This window comes from Hyla sarda, chromosome 3 (assembly GCF_029499605.1).
Source record: "Hyla sarda isolate aHylSar1 chromosome 3, aHylSar1.hap1, whole genome shotgun sequence".
Taxonomy (NCBI): Eukaryota; Metazoa; Chordata; class Amphibia; order Anura; family Hylidae; genus Hyla; species Hyla sarda.
In genome coordinates, this window is record NC_079191.1 from 158,100,081 (window position 1) to 158,123,967 (window position 23,887).

General features: G+C 46.9%; 1 long non-coding RNA gene across 1 annotated transcript in view; it reads left to right on the forward strand.

Moving 5' to 3' along the window:
• The window catches only part of LOC130361819 (uncharacterized), a 66,979-nt gene that overhangs the window by 5,880 nt on the left and 37,212 nt on the right, over positions 1–23,887 (forward strand). The gene's annotated exons all lie outside the window — the stretch shown is intronic.

A 23,887-nucleotide genomic window follows, 5' to 3' on the forward strand; every position in this document is an offset into this window, starting at 1 on the left:
TCAGCAGAGAGCACTGTGGTCATGACATCAGAGGAAATGCATTTCTTTTTTGGATTTCTCTTTAATATATAGCCCCTAAAAAGTACTGGAAGGATTAAGATTTTTTAATAGAAGTGATTTACAAATCTGTTTAACTTTTTGGCACTAGTTGATTTAAAAAAATGAAAAAGTTTCCACGGGCGTACCCCTGTAAGGGGTTAATTCCCTACAATTTTTTTACACAGTATTTACTAAGCTTTCCCTACATTTTGCACTTTTCCCTACATTTTGCTTTTTTTTTTTTTTTTACACATGCTCTGATCTGTAGGGTTTTCCTTAGCTCAAACCCACTACATTTTCTGTGGAAACCTTAGAAAATATGTAGGGTTTTTGTGAAAATGTCGGGAACACGCCCCTTTTCTGTGACCACACCCTCTTTTCCTGACAGACAAGCCCCTTTTTCAGGTTTTCTCAGTCAAATGGAGAGTAGGTCGGGTTTTTCATTTCTGGCGCAGACAGAATTCTGCTGCATTGAGACAGAATTATGGCGCAAATTCTGGGGCAGACAGAATTTCTGTTGCGATGCGCCTAATTCTGGCGCCCAACCTGACAAAACATCTCGGGTTTACAAAAGTAAATCAGGGCCATTGAGTTTTATATATATATAGATATGCTTACCAAAATCTGGCAGATCTATAAAGGTACAGTGGGGAAAAAAAGGATTTAGTCAGCCACCGATTGTGCAAGTTCTCCCACTTAAAAAGATGAGAGAGGCCTGTAATTTTCAACATAGGTATACCTCAACTATGAGAGACATAATGAGAAAAGAAATCCATAAAATCACAATGTCTGATTTTTTAAGAATTTTTTAGCAAATTAGGGTGGAAAATAAGTATTTGGTCGATAACAAAAGTTCATCTCAATACTTTGTTATATACCCTTTGTTGGCAATGACAGAGGTCAAACATTTTCTGTAAGTCTTCACAAGCTTTTCACACACTGCTGCTGTCATTTTTGCCCATTTCTCCATGCAGATTTACTCTAGATGCTCTAGTGATGTTTTGGCGCTGTCACTGGACAGCACAGACTTTCAACTCCCTCCATTTTCTATGGGGATGAGATCTGGAGACTGGCTAGGCCACTCCAGAACCTTGAAAAGCTTCTTACAAAGCCACTCCTTCTTTGCCCTGGCGGTGTGTTTGGGATAATTGTCATGCTGAAAGACCCAGCCAAGTTTAATCTTTAATGCCTTTGCTGATGGAAGGAGGTTTCAAAATCTCACGATACATGGCCCCATTCATTCTTTCCTTTACACAGATCAGTCGTCCTGGTCCCTTAGCAGAAAAACAGCCCCAAAGCATGATGTTTCCACCCCCATGCTTCACAGTAGGTATGGTGTTCTTTGGATGCAATTCAGCATTCTTTCTCCTCCAAACACGACGAGTTGAGTTTTTACCAAAAAGTTCTACTTTGGTTTCATTTGACCATATGACATCCTGCCAATCCTCTTCTGGATCATCCAAATGCTCTCTAGCAAACTTCAGACGGGCCCGGACATGTACTGTCAGAACCTATAGGGTTAAAAGGTTCTGACAGGTTCTTTGTTTGTTTTTGTTACCGGGTTGCGTTTAGCTGGCCAGCTAACCTTTTGATGAGAGCATCTGCGGGGTTGCCTATTTAACCTGGCAGTTTGCTCTCATTCAATACCTGTGAAAGAGTCCAACTCCAGTAGCTAGCGATTTACCCTGTTTATTCTTGTTTACCCGGCATCTGTGACTTTTGGCTTATATTCTCGACTTCTCTCTGATATTAGCGATTTTGTACTTTGACAACTCCTGGATTTTGACGCAGATAGTGGAAATTGACTTGAGTGTGTTAGTTTTGCTTCTGTTAGTCTGCCTGCTCCCTACTGTACCTTGACCTGTGTCTGTATTATTGTATTTTATTATTTCTACAGTTACGCCCCTCACTTGTCTAGGGAGGGACTGTCACTGTGGTTATGGACCCATCGCCTAGGGTAGTACGTAAATAGGCTGGGATAGGGGTGTGGGCGAGAATAGTGTGCACTTCTTCCCTGTGTAACGAGCGCTCTTGCGGTCCGATGTCCCGGCCACAGGCGCTCGTCTGCTGTATGTACTACTACTGTGGGCTGGTGTCCCGGCCACAGATGCTCCCCTCCTGTAATGTGCCTGCCTGCGGTCCGGTGTCCCTGACGTAGGCGCTCACTTCTGTCCCCTTCTGGTGCTGCAGTACGCATCCCCTGTGTCTCATAGCCCTACTCACCTCTCCACGCTCTGCTGCTCGCTGGTTGGCGGCGCACGCGCCCCTGCCCCCTAATGCACGCGTGCCAGCTCTCTAAGATTTAAAGGGCAAGCATGCCAGTAATTGGTATTTGCTGGGCGCTGACCCTTTAAAGGGATCTTTGTGTCTCCTAGAGCCTTAAAGAAAGCATTTTCCTGTGTGTTCTGACTATCCGACTATCCGTGTACTGTACCTTCTTGCTACGTTCCTGACCTTGCTCCTGTGCCGCCAGCTTCTGACCACCTTGCTTCATCCATGAACACGCTCCTGTGCCGCCAGCCCTGATCTATTGGCTGTCCCGACTATGAGCTTGCCTTTTACTTCTTGTGCCACGCTATACCTCGGCAGCCTGTGTGGACAAGTCGTAGCGACCTGGGTGCCGTCTGCCACTGCAAGTCCATCCCGCTTTGTGGCAGGCTCTGGTGAAAACCAGCGGAACCTTAGACTCTTCTCCCTGGTACGGCCCACGCCATCATCCACACAGGTCCAGTTCTCCATCACCAGCCATTACAGTAAGATCCGGCCATGGATCCCGCCAAGATGCCTTTGCCTAGTGTCGCACACAGTCGCAACAGTTGGTGCAGCAGGCCCAACAATTGAACCAATTGTCTGCCATGTTGGAGCAGCTCCTCTCCATGCAGCAGCAGCAACAGCGGCAACCTGCTCCTGTGTCCTCCTCGGGGACTGTACCTCCTTTGGCATCCCTAGGGCCCAAAATTCCTCTGTTTATGACTACCAAGTTTGAAGGGGACCCTAAATTGTTCAGGGGTTTTGTTACCCAATGCTCCATGCACGTGGAACTCATGGCCGATCATTTTCTGTCTGAACGTGCTAAAGTGGCTTTCATGGTCAGCCTTCTTTCCGGCAAGGTGCTGGCCTGGGCTACTCCTCTCTGGGACAAAGGTGATCCTGTGACATCCAACCTTCAAGCCTTCTTCTTGGAATTCTGAAGTGTTTTTGAGGAGCCAGCATGGGCATCTTCGGTCGAAAAAGCCCTCCTGAACCTCCGTCAAGGGGACTCTTCTGTCGACAACTACGCGGTCGATTACGCAGTTGATTGGAATGATGCAGCCCTGTGTGCTACCTTCAAGAAGGGACTTTCTAGCCAGGTAAAGGATGCTCTAGCCACACGGGACCCACCATCCTCCTTGAGCGAATTGATTCTGCTGGCTACCGCGTAGATGTGCGTTTTGGCAAGAGGAGCTCCGACACGAACGCGAACCTACCCTTTCTCGTCGTCTTCCCCGTTTGGCTCTGGTGTTTCAGTGGCAACCTCAGCCTACTACATTATCTCCTGCTGAAGAGCCCATGAGGGGGATCGTGCTCACCTGTCCCCTCAAGAGAGGTTGTGCAGACGGGTAGAGAACCTGTGCCTGTACTGTGCCAATCCAGAGCATTTTCGTAATAATTGCCCTATTCGGTCTCAACGTCCGGGAAACTCACGCACCTAGAGCACGTGGGAGAGGCGTCTCTAGGTGTGAATACTTCCTCTCCTTGTTTATACATTCCTGTCCAGCTCTTCACCCCTACCGGATCCTCGCTCCACATTTCTGCCTTTGTGGACTTCGGTTCTGCAGGGAACTTCATAGATGCCACTGGTCTACAAACATCATTTACCAGTCACACAACTCGCATAACCACTGTACATCTCCTCTATCAATGGGGAGTGTCTGAATTCTGCAGTGAAGTTCATCACGGAACCTCTGAGGATGCAAGTGGGTGCTTTGCACAAGGAATGGATCAGGTTCTATGTGCTTTCTCACTGTGCTCCTCAGTCTGCCTTGGCTGCAATGCCACACCCCAGTGCTCGACTGGCGTTATGGAGAAGTCTCCTGTTGGGGCCAGGACTGTCAGAATCGCTGTCTGTCAGTTCAACTGAAGCATTCCATTCCTTGTCCCTCTCTGCCTACCTCTTATCAAGACTTTGCTGATGTGTTTTGCGAGAAGCAAGTGGAGAGTCTTCCACCACCTCGCCACTACGATTGTGAAATTGATCTTCTGCCGAGTACTTCACCCCCTTGGGGAAGAATCTATCCCTTGTTGGCTCCTGAGACGCAGGCCATGTCTGAATACATCAGAAAGAATATATTTATACGTAACTCTTCCTCTCCAGCAGGAGCCGGTTTCTTCTTTGCGTAAAAAAAAAAAAGGATCTCTTTGTCCATGCATTGATTACCGGGGTCTCAATAAAATCACCATCAAGAACCGGTATCCTCTCCCACTTATCTCTGAGCTATTCGACCGCCTACGGGGAGCCAAGATCTTCACCAAGTTGGACTTGCGAGGGGCATATAATCTAATCAGAATTCGGGAAGGAGACGAGTGGAAGACAGCTTTTAATACTCAAGATGGGCATTATGACTACCTTGTGATGCTGTTCGGTCTCTATAATGCCCCGGACGTTTTTTAAGAATTTGTTAATGACATTTTCCTTAATTTCCTTTACACTTGCGTGGTGGTATATCTGGACAACATTCTGATCTACTCGCCAAACTTGGAAGCTCATCGCATTCATGTGCATCAGGTTCTGCGACGCCTTTGCAGCAACTGCCTTTACGCCAAGCTCGAGAAATGCCTTTTTGAGAAATCAAGTTTGCCATTCCTAGGCTATATAGTCTCCAACCAAGGCCTACAGATGGATCCTGATAAGCAGTCTTCGGTTCTTAACTGGCCGCAACCCTCTGGCCTACGGGCTATTCAACGCTTCCTTGGCTTTGCCAACTACTATCGGCAGTTCATTCCACACTTCTCCACCCTGGTAGCTCCGATAGTGGCTATTACCAAGTAAGGTGCCAACCCCAAGTCCTGGCCATCTGCAGCGGAGGAGGCCTTTTCTTGTTTGAAGTTGGCTTTTGCCTCCGCACCCGTACTAACACGACTTGATCTCGACAAGCCATTCTTCCTCGTGGATGCCTCTTCGGTAGGTGCCGGAGGAGTTTTGTCTCCTTCAAGGGCAAAACGCTGACTTGTGGCTTTTTTCTAAAACGTTTACTCCTGCTGAGAGGAATTACACCATCGGTGATCGGGAACTCTTGGCTATTAAGCTTGCCCTGGAAGAAAGACGTCACTTGTTAGAAGGAGCAGATTTTCCCATCAATATCTTTATGGACCATAAAAACCTTCTTTACTTACAGTTCGCACAATGTCTGAACCCTCAACAGGCCAGGTGGTCACTTTTCCTTTCCTGGTTAAATGTTTCCATTCATTTTCATCCAGCTCACAAAAACGTCAGAAAATACTTTTGTTCCCACTCGCCTTAGGGCTAAGGTGCTGAATTGGGGACATTCTTCCTTTTTGACCGGCCATCCAGGAGTTCGGAAATCTACTTTGCTCATCACCCGAATCTGGAGCGCGATGTTGCTGATTATGTCCGCACCTGCGTAATTTGTGACCGTGACAAGATGCCTCGTAGCAAACCGGCAGGCTTCTTACAACCTCTGCCCGTCCCTGAGTGTCCGTGGACCCACATTGCCATGGATTTTATCACCGATTTGCCATCTTCCTCCAATTGTCATCTGGGTGGTCGTTGATCGGTTCTTTAAGATGGCTCATTTTGTACCACTGCCTGACCTCCTCAGTTTTCTGAACAACTCTTCCGACATATTTTCCACCTGCATGGTCTTCCGCTTCACATCGTCTCTGATAGAGGGGTTCAGTTTGTTTCCAAGTTTTGATGGGCCCTCTGCTCTTGTCTCAAAGTAAAATTGGATTTTTTAATCTGCATACCATCCACAAACTAACGGCCAAGTAGAACGGGTGAACCAAGTCCTTGCAGAATATATTTACCACTACTTGGCAGGACGACTGGGCCAATCTGTTACCCTGGACTGAGTTCTCTTACAAGCATTGTGACTCAGAGTCTACTGGTACCTCTCCATTCTTTATTGTCTACGGTCATCATCCTCATCCTCCTCTTCATCTGCCCACCTTTTCTGATGTACCAGCAGTAGATGTTTTGGTCCAGGACTTTCAAACTATTTGGCAAGAAACCTGGCATTCTTTAGCCTCCACCTCCTCTCGCATGAAGTCCCAGGCCGACAAGAAGAGTAGATTTCCACCAGTCTATTCTCCCGGGGACAAGGTTTGGCTCTCTGCAAAGTTTGTTCATCTGAAGCAACCTAGTTACAATCTGTGGCAGCAGTACTAGGTTCCCTTTAAAGTTCTACGCCGCATTAATCCGGTTGCATACAAATTACATCTTCCTCCTCTGCGCATCCCAAACTCCTTCCACGTATCCCTCCTCAAGGTTCTCTCAGAAGAACATCTCTCCTACTCATGTTTCCGGGTCCTCTGATGTGTTTGAAGTTCAGGAAATTCTTGCCACCAAGACCTTCATGGGTAAACGGTTCTTTCTGGTGGACTGGAAGGGGTTTGGTCCTGAGGAGAGATCCTGGGAACCTGAGGAAAACATCTTAGACCGGAATCTGGTTCTCAGGTTTCTACGCACTAGAAAGAGGGGGATACCTAAGGGGGGGGGATTTTAACAAACGCTCCTGCAGTCAGGCATCCCGGCCGCAGGCGCTTGTCTGCTGTGTGTACTAATACTGCAGATGCTCCCCTCCTGTAATGTGCCTGACCGCAGGCGCTCATCTCTGTCCCCCTCTGGTGCTGCAGTCCGCATCCCCTGTGTCTCTTACCCCTTCTCACCTCTCCATGCTCCTTTTCTCTCTGGATGCTGGCACGCACGCACCTGCCCCCTAGTGCACGCCAGCTCTCTAAGATTTAAAGGGCCAGCGCGCCAGTAATTGGTAATTGCTGGGCGCTGACCCTATAAAGGGGACTGACTTCCCCTTGACCCCTGCCGGATCTTTGTGTCTCCTAGAGCGTTTTCCTGTGTGTTCTGACTATCCGTGTACTGTACCTTCTTGCTACCTTCCTTACCTTGCACCTGTGCTGTCAGCCTCTGACCACCTTGCTTCATCCCTGACCATGCTCCTGTGCGCCAGTCCTGACCTATTGCCTGTCCCGACTACGAGATTGCCTTTTCCTTCTTGTGCCACGCTATTTCTCGGTAGCCTGTGTGGACGAGTCATATCATGGGTAGCGACCTGGGTGCCGCCTGCCACAGCAATTCCATCCTGCTTTGCGGTGGGCTCTTGTGAAAACCAGCAGCACCTTAGACTCTGCTCCCCGGTACAGCCCACGCCATCATCCACACAGGTCCAGCGGATCCACTTCTCCATCACCAGCCGTTACACCCTTCCCATACGTGACATGTTCTTGCTTAATTAGGGGGACACGTCTGGCACTGCATGATTTGAGTCCCTGGCGGCATAGTGTGTTACTGATGGTAGTCTTTGTTACTTTGGTCACAGCTCTCTGCAGATCATTCACTAGGGGTACTCCACTGGAAAATATATTTTTTTTTAAATCAACTGGTGAAAGAAAGTTAAACAGATTTGTGAATTACTTCTATTAAAAAATCTTAATCCTTACAGTATCAGCAGTATCAGCTGCTGTTATGATCCACAAGAATGAATGAATTGAATTTCCTTTCTGCCTGATTACAGTGCTCTCTCTCTGTCTCTGTCCATTTAAGGAACTGTCCAGAGTAGGAGCAAATCCCCATAGAAAACCTTTCCTGCTCTGGACAGTTCCTAAAATAGACAGAGGTGTCAGCAGAGAGCACTGTGGTCAGGCAGAAAGGAAATTCAAAATCAAAAGAACTTCCTGATAAGTACTGGAAGGATTAATATTTTTTAATAGAAGTAATTTACAAATCTGTTTAACTTTCTGCTTTATAGGATTGCTTCTAAGGACTTGGCCATGTCTAATACAGCCCATAGAGCTATTTGGCTGAAACCTGGTGATAATTCATCCAAGATTAACTTCTGCTCTCTTCCATTTGGGCCTGTTAGGCTTTTTGGAGCACAGGTGAATAAAATCTTACAAGCCAATAAGGATGGGAAAGGACTCCCCTTTCCGCAGGGGTTTTGCAAGCAATGAGCAATAGCATCTTCATTTCCTAAGGCAAAGGGTTTCACACGGTGGTGATAGCAAGAGGAAGGAACAAAGAAGCACAGATAAGGACAGTCTTCTGACACTAGAAATCATCAGGAGGTTGGAGCAAGGTTGTTTGATTTCAATCCTCAATGGTCATTCGTTACTACAGACAAATGGGTTCTAGAAGTTATCAGAAGAGGTTGTAATCTGGAATTTCTACAACTTTCTCCATCTAGGTCTCTTGTTCAATAGCTGCATTGTAACAAGCGGTATGGACATTTATATCCACATCTACAGGTGTCTGATTGGACCGGCTATAGGGCAGACACCAAACCCGGGCTGGTTTAGAGAGCTACACCTAAAGTCCCATACACGTCTATGGGAAATATATGTTACTGCATAACTTCCAAACAGCTGGAGATATTTCGATAATACTTGGTCACATGTTACTTATATGTCCACTTAAAATATAGGATAGTTAATCTAACCCTTAACTACCCCCATTTGTGAGGGTCGGGGTTTTTTTTAAAGTCCCATGCAAATCGATGGGAAACGTATGTTCCCACATAACTTCCGTACAGCTGGAGATATTTCAATAATACCTAGTACACATATTACAGGTCGGGATATGAGGACGGGATGGGAGGTCGGGATAGGAGGTCAAGATAGGAGGACGGAATAGGAGGATGGGATAGGAGGTCAGGATAAGAGGTCGAGATAGGAGGTTGAAATAGGAAGACGGGATAGGAGTTCGAGAGAGGAGGATGGGATAGGTGGTCGAGATAGGAGGTCGAGATAGGAGGTCGGCATAGGAGGTCGAGATAGGAGGTCGAGATAGGAGGTCGAGATAGGAGGACGGGATATGAGGACGGGATAGGAGGTCGGGATAGGAGGTCGAGATAGGAGGACGGGATAGGAGAACGGGATAGGAGGACAGGATATGAGGATGGGATATGAGGACGGGATAGGAGGTCGGTATAGGAGGTCGAGATATGATGACGGGATAGGAGGTCGGGATAACACCCTTGATCTGGACTAGAGGGACTGGTTCTAAAGCTCACCTGGTAATGAATTTCTGTAAGAGAGACAGGATTTGATGATTTATGAGTTAACAATAAATCTCAAGGGAAACTAATGGAACATGTGTGGTATTACAATCACAAGGATATAATGGAATACAGTGGTACCACAACATACAATGGTAATCCGTTCCAAACGAACCATCGTTTGTTTAAACCATTGTATGTTGAGGGATCCGTGCAATGTAAAGCATAGGACGTAATACTCACCTGTCCCCGCCGCTCCGGACCCGTCACCGCTGCCCTGGATGTCGCCGTCCATGGCTGTCGCCGCGTCCCCGTGGTATCCACGACGCTCCAGACGTCTCTGCTTCCCAAGGGTCCTCGCTCTCCGTGGCCGCCTTCACGTCACTACGCATGCCGCTCCTATTGGATGATGGGACGGCGTGCGCGGTGACGTGATGACGATGATGGAGAGCGCCGGCGATGCAGGGGATCCCCAAGAGGATGCTCCGGAGCCCTGAGGACAGGTAGGAGACCATCACCCCAGCACACGTGGCACAGTAAGCGGCTATCCGGCGGCAGCTGAAGCAGTCTGCACTGCCGGATAGCCGTTTATGCGATGGCCCCAACATACAAAAGCATCGTATGTTGATGCTGCCTTCAACATGCGATGGCCTCTGAGAGGCCATCGCATGTTGAAATTATCGTATGTCGGGGCCATCGTAGGTCGGGGGGGTCACTGTACTGGTCCAATCAAGATATTAAAATAAAAGATATTGTTTAATTACTGGATGTAAAAAAATAAAATGTCCCTATGAGTAAAGGGTTAAAAATATGATATAATGATCATAGTTATAGAGCCAGCTGCAGAGCGCTTGCAGTCGCTCATACCAGTATATTTATCTATGCTGTTCCTTCCCTTCAGTATTTATATAGGCATGGCTCCTGTCTAATCCCAGCGCAGTGCCCCTCTTTATTTTACTCTCATGCACCGTGAATAAACAAAACAATGCCTGGCATGTCTTCATCATGGGGTATTTGCAATCTACAATTCAGGGTCATACTCTTCTGCCTCTCACCAGCACCCTGTGCATTCAGGAAAGTCATCATAGTCATGGTGACAGCTCTCCATCTACAAGAAATCCAGTTGATTCCTTACTTAGACAATTGGCTATTGATGGCCCAGTTACCCCAAGTTCTGATTGCTCAGCTACAGTCATCTCTGTGCCTACTTCAGCAGTTGAGCTTAATAACAACATAATGAAGTCACATTATCATCCATTCACCAGAAAAAAAAATTTTGGATTCATTGTGAATTCTGTGGCGATGGAACTCTTTCTCCCTACAGAGAAGATTGCCAACATCAGAACAAAGGTGTCTCATCTGATCAGAATGCCCCAAGTTGCCATCAAGAAGGCCATGTAAGTGTAGGGGCTTCTGATGGCATCTATAGAGGCCATCCCGTAGGCAAAAGAGCCACATTCGAGATCTTCAAAGGGAGATTCTTAACAAGATGAATTGGATCTCAACCATTATGAGAGGATTTCCTCTGTGATGGCTGCAACAAGACAGGATCTCCATTAGCAAGTCTTTAAAACAAGTTATTCCAATAGATGAATCAAGTTCAGGTAGGGGTGCACACAAATACGGAAGATGGGTGAAAGGAAGTTGGTTCTGGATGGAGAAACATCTGTTGTCAAACCAAAAGAAGTTAAAGCTGTAAGATATGCTGTACTACACTTTAGAAACCTGGTTTATCAGAAGTCTGTGCTGATCCAATCCGACAATCTGGTTTGAGTTTACCACATAAACAAAAATGGGGCACAATGAGTCTACCACTCATGAGACAATGTCGGATGATGATGTATTGGGCAAAGTCGAATCTGCAAGACTTAAGACACTAAAGTCAAAAGTCAGTTGACGTCACCAAATTTGGCAGGAGCTTCCAACTCTCTAAAGTATATGGTGGTCTCTTGATTTTTCCCATTACAAATAAAGTCAGGGATAAGTGTCAGGCATCTTGGATTTTAACTATTTAACCCCTTTTTACTCCTAGAGATAAGCCACCAGGGTAGCCAAGGCACAATTTTTATTTGTAAGATCAAGCTAAAAATCTCTTCTAACAGCTTGAGAATTTTATTTCAATTAACTGTGCTGCAAGTGTAATCACTTTTTCATCTGTAAAGTAGGTCACATCTTTTTTAAGTGACCTGATGTTATTTAGTTAACAGATTTGGTAAACTTGTACACAAATTACATGACTATATTGAAAAAAATTCAAAAGTAAAAGTGTGTCCTCATTTCTTTCTCCTGATTCAGATACTTTTAAAAACTACAGGCTGAATTCTCTTGATTTATAAAAATACTAGCTGAGTACCCGGCGCTGCCCGGTTTTTCCTACCTTATCCTTGTGAGGGAGGAAAAGCAACAAAGAAGGAAGCTTTTGTCCTCATATCCCGTCCTTAAATCCTGACCCCATATCCCCTCCTGATGTCCCGACCCCAAATCCCCTCCTCATATTCCGACCTCATATCCTGTCTTAATATCCCGACCTCATATCCTGTCTTAATATCCCGACCTCATATCCTGACCTCATATCTCGTCCTCATATCCCGTCCCTATATCCTGTCCCCATATCCTGTCCGCATATCCCGTCATCATATCCCGTCCTCCTATCCCGACCCCATATGCCATCCTCACATCCAGTCCTCATATCTCGTCTTCATATCCCGTCCTCATATCCCGTCCTCATATCCCATCCTCATATCCCATCCTCATTTCCCATCCTCATTTCCCATCCTCATTTCCCATCCTCATTTCCCATCCTCATTTCCCATCCTCATATCCCATCCTCATATCCCGACTTCATATCCCGACTTCATATCCCATCCCCATATCTAATCCTCAGTTCTAATCCTCATATCCCGTCCGGGATGCGTTGTGGTAAAGATATTGTAAGCTGAAAATAAAAGGTGTGTGGCTTAAAGGGTGGGTGGGTCTTTGCAAGAGGGGGCGTGGAATACAGGGAGGGTGTGGCTGGCCAGCCGGACTGACGCATTCACCAGGAAAAGCAGAGAGGTGCTTGTGGAATAAGGTACCAGAAGTCCTATATACTTGCAAGACTGGTGGGGGGGCGCCTCATGTATTACCACTTAGACCCTGTAGGGAATAGGGTGGAGGAACGGGCTTTGCTAGCCCTTAAGTAATGGCCGCTCACCTGGAGCGAATAAAAATTTGCATATAACCCAACAAAATGGGTAACTGATGAAACCAGGAACTGCTGCTGTGCCCAGGGTTACAGGAGAAGGGAAGAGAGTAGGTAAAGGCAGAGGAAAATAACCCTTTGGATGGCGCTGCTGTTCCGATAAGAAGTGACGTCAAGACCAGAAGTATTTAAAAATACTGGAGTGGTTTATTGAAGTAAAAAAAAACAATGTACAATAAGAGATGAAGCGTTTCGAGGGAGCCACCCCTTCCTCAGATCAGTGTCTGATCAGTCACTGATCTGAGGAAGGAGGTGGCTCCCCCGAAACGTGTAATCTCTTATTGTACGTTGTTTTTTTACTTCAATGAACCACTCCAGTATTTTGAAATACTTCTGGTCTGGACGTCACTTCTTATCGGAACAGCAGTGCCATCCAAAGGGTTATTTTCCTCTGCCTTTACCTATATACTTGCAAGGGACTTGAAATAAAAACCCCATCCTTCACATATGGGTGTAGGTTAGGGGTTAATTTAACTATTATATATTTTTGTTTGACATATAAGTAACATGTGACCAAGTATTATCAAAATATCTCCAGCTGAACGGAAGTTATGCTAGAACATACTTTTCCCATAGATTGGCATTGGACTTTAACCCCTTTAGGACCAAGGGCGTACAGGTACGTCCTTGGTCCTGCTCTCCTGATATAACGCGGGGTTACACAGTAACCCCGGGTCATATCACGGCGGGCCCAGCGTCATAGCGAAGCTGGGACACGCCTCTAATAGCGCGCAGCACCGATCGTGGTGCCGCGCGCTATTAACCCTTTAGCCGTGCAGTCAGAGCTGAGCCGCGCGGCTAAAAGCGAAACCGAAAGTGGCCAGCTAGCTCAGTCGGGCTGTTCGGGATAGCCGCGGCTAATAGTGGCATCCCGAACAGCTGACCTACCTGCCTCCTCGCTGTCCGATCGCCGAATGACTGCTAAGTGCCTGAGATCCAGGCATGAGCAGTCATGCGGCAGAATCGTTGATCACTGGTTTCTTATGAGAAACCAGTGATCAATGATGAAGATCAGTGTGTGCAGTGTTATATAACACTGCAAAAAAAAAGTGAAAAAAAAAGTGAATAAAGATCATTTAACTCCTCCCCTATTAAAAGTTTGAATCAATAAAAATAAACATATATGGTATCACCGCGTGCGGAAATGTCCGAGTTATAAAAATATATCATTAATTAAACCGCTCGCAAAAAAATTCCAAAGTCCAAAATAGTGCATCAATAAGTCCTATCAATGCAAAAATGGTACCGTTAAAAACTTCAGATCACGGCGCAAAAAATGAGCCCTCATACCGCCCCATACACGGAAAAATAAAAAAGTTATAGGGGTCAGAAGATGACAATTTTAAACGTATTAATTTTCCTGCACGTAGTTATGATTTTTTCCAGAAGTCCGACAAATTCAAACCTATATAAGTAGGGTATCTGTCACGATGCCGGCTGGCAGGTAGTGGACCCTCTGTGCCAGAGAGGGATTGGCGTGGACCGTGCTAGTGGACCGGTTCTAAGCCACTACTGGTTTTCACCAGAGCCCGCCGCAAAGCGGGATGGTCTTGCTGCGGCGGTAGTGACCAGGTCGTATCCACTAGCAACGGCTCACCTCTCTGGCTGCTGAAGATAGGCGCGGTACAAGGGAGTAGGCAGAAGCAAGGTCGGACGTAGCAGAAGGTCGGGGCAGGCAGCAAGGATCGTAGTCAGGGGCAACGGCAGAAGGTCTGGAAACACAGGCAAGGAACACACAAGGAACGCTTTCACTGGCACTAAGGCAACAAGATCCGGCAAGGGAGTGCAAGGGAAGTGAGGTAATATAGGGAAGTGCACAGGTGAAAACCCTAATTGGAACCACTGCGCCAATCAGCGGCGCAGTGGCCCTTTAAATCGCAGAGACCCGGCGCGCGCGCGCCCTAGGGAGCGGGGCCGCGCGCGCCGGGACAGAACAGACGGGGAGCGAGTCAGGTAGGGGAGCCGGGGTGCGCATCGCGAGCGGGCGCTACCCGCATCGCGAATCGCATCCCGGCTGGCAGCAGGATCGCAGCGCCCCGGGTCAGAGGACGTGACCGGAGCGCTGCAGCGGAGGGAGTGAAGCGAGCGCTCCGGGGAGGAGCGGGGACCCGGAGCGCTCGGCGTAACAGTACCCCCCCCTTGGGTCTCCCCCTCTTCTTGGAGCCTGAGAACCTGAGGAGCAGACTTTTGTCAAGGATGTTGTCCTCAGGTTCCCAGGATCTCTCTTCAGGACCACAACCCTCCCAGTCTACTAAAAAAAAATTTTTCCCTCTGACCTTTTTGGCAGCCAAAATTTCCTTGACCGAGAAGACGTCCGAGGAGCCGGAAACAGGAGTGGGAGGAACAGATTTGGGAGAAAAACGGTTGAGGATGAGTGGTTTGAGAAGAGAGACGTGAAAGGCATTAGGGATACGAAGAGAAGGAGGAAGAAGAAGTTTATAAGAGACAGGATTAATTTGACACAAAATTTTGAAAGGACCAAGATAGCGTGGTCCCAACTTGTAGCTAGGGACACGGAAGCGGACATATTTAGCGGAGAGCCATACCTTGTCTCCAGGGGAAAAAACGGGGGGAGCTCTTCTTTTCTTATCCGCGAACCTCTTCATGCGTGAAGAAGCCTGTAAGAGAGAATTTTGGGTCTCTCTCCATATAATGGAAAGGTCACGAGAAATTTCATCCACAGCGGGCAGACCAGAGGGCAAGGGGGTAGGGAGGGGGGGAAGAGGGTGACGGCCGTACACCACGAAAAATGGGGATTTGGAGGAAGATTCAGAGACCCTGAAGTTATACGAAAATTCGGCCCATGGAAGGAGATCTGCCCAGTCATCCTGGCGGGAGGAAACAAAATGTCGCAAATAATCACCCAGGATCTGGTTAATTCTTTCTACTTGTCCATTGGATTGGGGATGATATGCAGAAGAAAAATTTAATTTAATCTTGAGTTGTTTACAGAGAGCCCTCCAGAATTTAGACACGAATTGGACCCCTCTATCCGAGACAATCTGCGTAGGCAACCCGTGAAGACGAAAAATGTGTACAAAAAATTGTTTAGCCAACTGAGGCGCAGAAGGAAGACCAGGAAGAGGGATGAAATGTGCCATTTTGGAGAATCGATCAACGACCACCCAAATAACGGTGTTGCCACGGGAAGGGGGTAAATCAGTAATAAAATCCATACCAATCAGAGACCAAGGCTGTTCGGGGACAGGCAGAGGATGAAGAAAACCAGCGGGCTTCTGGCGAGGAGTCTTATCCCGGGCACAGATAGTGCAGGCTCGCACAAAGTCCCCAACATCCGTCTCCAGAGTCGGCCACCAATAGAAGCGGGAGATGAGTTGCACAGATTTCTTGATGCCCGCATGACCTGCGAGATGGGAGGAGTGACCCCATTTGAGGATTCCGAGGCGTTGGCGTGGAGAAACAAAGGTCTTTCCTGGAGGAGTCTGCCTGATGGAGGCAGGAGAAGTGGAGATCAGGCAGTCAGGTGGAATGATGTGTTGCGGAGGGAGATCAACTTCTGAGGCATCCGAGGAACGAGAGAGAGCATCGGCCCTAATGTTCTTATCGGCAGGACGAAAGTGAATCTCAAAATTAAATCGGGCAAAGAACAGAGACCACCGGGCCTGGCGAGGATTCAGCCGTTGGGCCGACTGGAGGTAGGAGAGGTTCTTGTGGTCGGTGTAGATAATAACAGGAAATCTTGATCCCTCCAGCAGATGCCTCCATTCCTCAAGTGCTAATTTAATGGCTAGAAGCTCTCGATCCCCGATGGAGTAGTTCCTCTCCGCTGGAGAGAAGGTCCTAGAGAAAAAACCACAAGTGACAGCATGCCCGGAAGGATTTTTTTGTAGAAGAACAGCTCCAGCTCCTACTGAGGAGGCATCAACCTCCAATAGGAAGGGTTTGGAAGGGTCAGGTCTGGAGAGCACGGGAGCCGAAGAAAAGGCAGACTTGAGTCGTTTAAAGGAGTCTTCTGCTTGAGGAGGCCAGGACTTGGGATCAGCATTTTTCTTGGTTAAAGCCACGATAGGAGCCACAATGGTAGAAAAATGTGGAATAAATTGCCTGTAATAATTGGCGAACCCCAAAAAGCGTTGGATAGCACGGAGTCCGGAGGGGCGTGGCCAATTTAAGACGGCAGAGAGTTTGTCTGGATCCATCTGTAGTCCCTGGCCAGAGACCAAATATCCTAGAAAAGGAAGAGATTGGCATTCAAACAGACATTTCTCAATTTTGGCATAGAGTTGGTTGTCACGAAGTCTCTGAAGAACCATACGGACATGCTGGCGGTGTTCTTCTAGATTGGCAGAAAAAATTAGGATATCGTCCAGATATACCACAACACAGGAGTATAACAGATCACGAAAAATTTCATTGACAAAGTCTTGGAAGACGGCAGGGGCATTGCACAGTCCAAAGGGCATGACCAGATACTCAAAGTGTCCATCTCTGGTGTTAAATGCCGTTTTCCACTCGTCCCCCTCTCTGATGCGGATGAGGTTATAGGCGCCTCTTAAGTCCAATTTAGTGAAGATGTGGGCACCTTGGAGGCGATCAAAGAGTTCAGAGATGAGGGGTAAGGGGTAGCGGTTCTTAACCGTGATTTTATTAAGACCGCGGTAGTCAATGCAAGGACGTAGGGAGCCATCTTTTTTGGACACAAAGAAAAATCCGGCTCCGGCAGGAGAGGAGGATTTACGGATAAAGCCCTTTTTTAGATTCTCCTGGACGTATTCGGACATGGCAAGAGTCTCTGGGGCAGAGAGAGGATAAATTCTGCCCCGGGGTGGAGTAGTACCCGGGAGGAGGTCGATAGGGCAATCATAAGGCCTGTGAGGAGGTAGAGTCTCAGCTTGTTTTTTGCAGAAAACATCCGCGAAGTCCATATAGGCCTTAGGGAGACCGGTTACTGGAGGAACCACAGAGTTACGGCAAGGGTTACTGGGAACCGGTTTTAGACAGTTCTTGGAACAAGAGGACCCCCAACTCTTGATCTCCCCAGTGGACCAATCCAGGGTTGGGGAATGAAGTTGAAGCCAGGGAAGTCCAAGGAGAATCTCCGAGGTGCAATTGGGGAGGACCAAAAGTTCAATCCTCTCATGATGAGATCCGATGCTCATAAGAAGGGGCTCCGTGCGGAAACGTATGGTACAGTCCAATCTTTCATTATTTACACAATTGATGTAGAGGGGTCTGGCGAGACTGGTCACTGGGATGTTGAACCTGTTGACGAGAGAGGCCAAAATAAAATTTCCTGCAGATCCAGAGTCCAAGAAGGCCACTGTAGAGAAGGAGAAGGCAGAGGCAGACATCCGCACAGGCACAGTAAGACGTGGAGAAGCAGAGTAGACATCAAGGACTGTCTCACCTTTGTGCGGAGTCAGCGTACGTCTTTCCAGGCGGGGAGGACGGATAGGACAATCCCTCAGGAAGTGTTCGGTACTAGCACAGTACAGGCAGAGGTTCTCCATACGGCGTCGTGTCCTCTCTTGAGGTGTCAGGCGAGACCGGTCGACCTGCATAGCCTCCACGGCGGGAGGCACAGGAACAGATTGCAGGGGACCAGAGGAGAGAGGAGCCGAGGAGACGAAACGCCTCGTGCGAACAGAGTCCATATCTTGGCGGAGTTCCTGACGCCTTTCAGAAAAACGCATGTCAATGCGAGTGGCTAGGTGAATAAGTTCATGTAGATTAGCAGGAATTTCTCGTGCGGCCAGAACATCTTTAATGTTGCTGGATAGGCCTTTTTTGAAGGTCGCGCAGAGGGCCTCATTATTCCAGGACAATTCTGAAGCAAGTGTACGGAATTGTACGGCATACTCGCCAACGGAAGAATTACCCTGGACCAGGTTCAACAGGGCAGTCTCAGCAGAAGAGGCTCGGGCAGGTTCCTCAAAGACACTTCGGATTTCCGAGAAGAAGGAGTGTACAGAGGCAGTGACGGGGTCATTGCGGTCCCAGAGCGGTGTGGCCCATGACAGGGCTTTTCCGGACAGAAGACTGACTACGAAAGCCACCTTAGACCTTTCAGTGGGAAACAGGTCCGACATCATCTCCAGATGCAGGGAACATTGGGAAAGAAAGCCACGGCAAAACTTAGAGTCCCCATCAAATTTATCCGGCAAGGATAAGCGTATCCCAGGAGCGGCCACTCGCTGCGGAGGAGGTGCAGGAGCTGGCGGAGGAGATGACTGCTGAAGCTGTGGTAGCAACTGTTGTAGCATAACGGTCAGTTGAGACAGCTGTTGGCCTTGTTGCGCTATCTGTTGTGACTGCTGGGCGACCACCGTGGTGAGGTCAGCGACAACTGGCAGAGGAACTTCAGCGGGATCCATGGCCGGATCTACTGTCACGATGCCGGCTGGCAGGTAGTGGACCCTCTGTGCCAGAGAGGGATTGGCGTGGACCGTGCTAGTGGACCGGTTCTAAGCCACTACTGGTTTTCACCAGAGCCCGCCGCAAAGCGGGATGGTCTTGCTGCGGCGGTAGTGACCAGGTCGTATCCACTAGCAACGGCTCACCTCTCTGGCTGCTGAAGATAGGCGCGGTACAAGGGAGTAGGCAGAAGCAAGGTCGGACGTAGCAGAAGGTCGGGGCAGGCAGCAAGGATCGTAGTCAGGGGCAACGGCAGAAGGTCTGGAAACACAGGCAAGGAACACACAAGGAACGCTTTCACTGGCACTAAGGCAACAAGATCCGGCAAGGGAGTGCAAGGGAAGTGAGGTAATATAGGGAAGTGCACAGGTGAAAACCCTAATTGGAACCACTGCGCCAATCAGCGGCGCAGTGGCCCTTTAAATCGCAGAGACCCGGCGCGCGCGCGCCCTAGGGAGCGGGGCCGCGCGCGCCGGGACAGAACAGACGGGGAGCGAGTCAGGTAGGGGAGCCGGGGTGCGCATCGCGAGCGGGCGCTACCCGCATCGCGAATCGCATCCCGGCTGGCAGCAGGATCGCAGCGCCCCGGGTCAGAGGACGTGACCGGAGCGCTGCAGCGGAGGGAGTGAAGCGAGCGCTCCGGGGAGGAGCGGGGACCCGGAGCGCTCGGCGTAACAGTATCATTTTAATCGTATGGACCTACAGAATAAAGATAAGGTGTCATTTTTACCGAAAAATTTACTAAGTAGAAACGGAAGCCCCCAAAAGTTACAAAACTGCGTTTTTTTTTTCAATTTTGTCGCACAATGATTTTTTTTCCATTTCACCGTAGATTTTTGGGCAAAATGACTGACGTAATTACAAAGTAGAATTGGTGGCGCAAAAAATAAGCCATAATATGGATTTTTAGGTGCAAAATTGAAAGAGTTATGATTTTTTAAAGGCAAGGAGCAAAAAACGAAAATGCAAAAACGGAAAAACCACCGGTCCTTAAGGGGTTAAACAAAAACCCCGACCCTCGAAAATGAGGGTAGGTTAGGGTTAAATTACCTATCCAATGTTTGTTGTTGATATATAACTAACTTGTGTACTAAGTTTCATGTTAATATCTTTAGCCGTTTGGAAGTGAATATACTTCCATATATTAATATTATCTGCAAATCTGCAATTCAAGAGGGACTTGCAGGACTTTAAAAATAAACAGGAATATGAAATTTTGAAACAAACACATGTAGCTCCCCAAGAAACAGATATATCCTCATCAAAATGTGATGAAAGTGAATCTGAAAAAACAGGAGGATATCACAATTACAACTATAGAGGAAACAACAGGGGTAGAGGGTCAGGGAGAGGTAGCCCACAAAGAAGGGGAGGTTTTTGAGAGAACACCCCAAGTATGAACAATTAGCTTCTCAGGAGCGTCAAGTGACAAGATCATATAGTACACTACCTACCCTACAAGAGACAGACTTACAAATTATTAATTTAACCCCCAGGTCACTAACTACAGCAGAGATGAACCTTCTGGCAAGAGGGCTTTCCTATGTGCCCACTGTTAAATTCAGTTCTTTTTCATGGGTTAGAGATATTAATCACTTTGCCAGAAGGCTAAAATGGCGTAAATATTTCCATCTAAAAGATAAAAAGCTGGGACAAAACCTGGGCATTGATCAGGAAGATATGATACTCTTCAGAGAATTGGAGAGTTTATCTAGAGAAAATAGTGAAAGGGTAGAAGGAGAGGGGCCTTTCACACAATTAAACAAAAAAAGTAAAAAACCTCCACCAGTTGGGGACTATTCCAACATTGACATCTTTGTTGAAATGGTCACCAATGATCTAAAGAAACTTGACCAAGAGAGGGTAAGGAATCAGAATTTAACCTGGGTAGAAAGACAAGCATTAAAAACACTGGCAGATGATTCATCAAACCCTCTGACAAAGGGGGAAATATTGTTTTGATGACCAGGGAGGAATATAAAAAGATGTGTTTAGACATCTTAGATAATAGGGAATGTTATCTTAAATTGAAGAAGGATCCCACAAAAGAATTCGCAGAGGAGCTCATCTCCATCTTGGAGGAAGGAAAAAATAAAAACCTCCTCAACAAGACGGAGTATGAATATCTAAAACCTACAACACCTAGAATTGCATGCTTCTATTCGGTCCCCAAAATACACAAGGGACATCCCCCTTTAAGAGGGAGGCCTATAGTGTCAGGGATTGGCAACCTCACAGAGGGAATAAGCCAATATGTGGATTACATTCTACGTCCATTTGTGTATGCGTTACCTTCATTTATTCGTGACACTACGGACATTTTAAAGAGACTTGAGGATTTGAGGTTTGAAGAAGGGGTGATGCTAGCCTCATTGGATGTAGAGGCATTGTACTCCTCCATCCCTCATGAAAAGGGGCTGGAGGCAGTAGAATCCGTACTTAAAACGAGAGGTACCCAATACATCCCGCATAACAAGTTGGTCCTAGAATTGTTGACATTTGTCCTGACAAAAAACTATTTTCAGTTTTAAGGAGAGTCCTTCCACCAAAGCCGAGGTACAGCGATGGGGAGCCCTTGCGCCCCCAGTTACGCAAACCTGTACCTCGGCTGGTGGGAGGACCAAGTAGTTTTCAACGAGGGGATGTCGTCGTGGACTAGCCACATATTAATGTGGCTTAGATTTATAGACGACATCCTCATAGTGTGGTCGTCAACAAAAGAAGAATTTTTGAAGTTTGTAGGTGAGCTCAATAAAAATAATTTGGGACTTAGGTTCACGAGCACCATCAGTGAAGAAAGTATGGTGTTCCTGGACTTGAAGATATGGATTACAGAGGACAGGCATGTACAGACTACTGTATATCGAAAAGAGACGGCCACAAATTCCCTGCTTCGGTGAGATAGTTGCCATCCACGCCCACTGAAGCAGGGAATACCAACAGGCCAATATCTCCGGATTAGGAGAAATTGTTCCACATTGGAAGAATTTAGGATAAAAGCCAGTGAATTACGTCTAAGACTAAAAAACAGAGGCTATCCAAATAAGGTTCTAAAAAAAGCCTATCATAGGGCCCTGAGAGCAAATAGATCAACACTTCTTACCCCCAGAAATAAAGACCGACAAGAGGGGAGTGATGTATCTAGAATCATAGGGGTATATGATGAAAATGCGAGCGAAGTCAGGGACATCCTTATAAAATACTGGGATATACTTAGACTAGATGTTACCCTGAAAGGATTAATCCCGTACGCACCCCAAATTACATACAAGAGAGGGAGCAACCTTAGGGACAGAATAGTGCAGAGTAACTTTGAAAAAGAAACCCAAAAAGGATGGTCTATGGAAAAGCCAAAAGGAACGTTTCCCTGTAGCAAATGCACTATGTGCCAGTATGTTAAAAAAGGAAAAAGCTTCATAAGTGCGGTCACAAGTAAAGAATACTACATGAAAGAATTTGCTAATTATGACACAAAAGGAGTAATCTATTTACTTACCTGTACATGTCCCTATAATTATGTGGGAAAAACCTTTAGGACTTTCAGACGAAGACTACAGGAGCATATAGGGGATATAGTGCATATGAGAAACACACCTGTGGCAAATCACTTTGCAGCCCATCATGAAAGCGATGTCAAAAGTCTAAGTGCCCAGGTCATAGAAGTTGTCCCCCCACCGACAAGAGGTGGAGATTGGGACAAGAAACTCCTTCAGAGAGAAGCCTTCTGGACGTATACATTGGCCGCAGTAAAACCAGAGGGCTTAAACGACTTCATATCGTATGCTTGTTTCATAGATTAGTGAAAATTAGTAATGAGAGTACTTCCAATATCATCCAAAATCACATATGCACTGGTTACCATAGTAAATCCATTTAGCAACTGTACAACAATGCTGAAATTACAATATAACTATTAAAAGGACAATAATAAGAATGTTTTAATAACGACAACAATAAGAAAGAACGTTTAAAAATCTCCAGCCAAAAAGGAGTTAACTCATCCGAAAATTATCCTGGAACGCAAACACCGCTACTAATTCACAGATACATCCGGAACTCAGAACGAGGGCTGAGAAGCACACCTGAGTTGAAAGGATACTCCCCTCCCTGCCATACCTGAAGTGTTCAGTCTCGGGAATAGGAAAAGCCGTGGACGGCTGTTCACACCGTGATTGGTTGGTCAGAGTAGACGCGGAGTGAAGGAGGAGTCAAAGAATATAAAAACTTGGCGGGAAGGCAAAAACCGTACGACCATCATCAGTGCCGCACAGACAAAATGGAGCTGCACGAGCTGCATAAACTAATGGATGCATAAAGAAGGTGGAAGCCGAAAATAAGGTCCCTGAGGAATCGTTTAGAGGAAAAGCGTAGGACCGGCAGCCCTGAGCATACCACTAGCTCCAGTGCACACAAAAGACGCACTTTACTCCAGCGCACACAAAAACGCACCTTACTACCGGAGGAAGAGAAAGATAAGTGGCAATGTGAAAAAACCTGTGGTGTTACATATATTGACTGTAGATACATTGTGCAACATTTCACCATTCTACATGTGCACTAGTTATATGGAAACAGTCTGCAACATACTGTGTAATATGTGACACTTGGAGAAACAATTTTGCACAAGAGACACCGGCACGGGACACTTTTATTGCTGGCACGGGACACTTTAATTGCCACATTGCACATAAAAAAGACTATATATTGTGAGCTCTGAGAAATACAAAAGAACCAGAAAAATATCGCACAGTCTACCCATTGAGATTAATGGATAGCAAAATCAGCTGCTCGAAATATGCAGTAAAAATATGCATCAGGTCCTGTACATGTGAACGAATGTACCCTTAGAAAATGTTCATATGTGCAGGATCTGCTGCATACTTTTGCTGCTTATTTTCTTCAGCTGATTTTGCTATCTATTGGAGTTCTAGGTAGCAAAATCAGCTCCCCAAAGTATCCAACACAAATATACAGCAGATCCTGTACATTTGAATGGTGTATT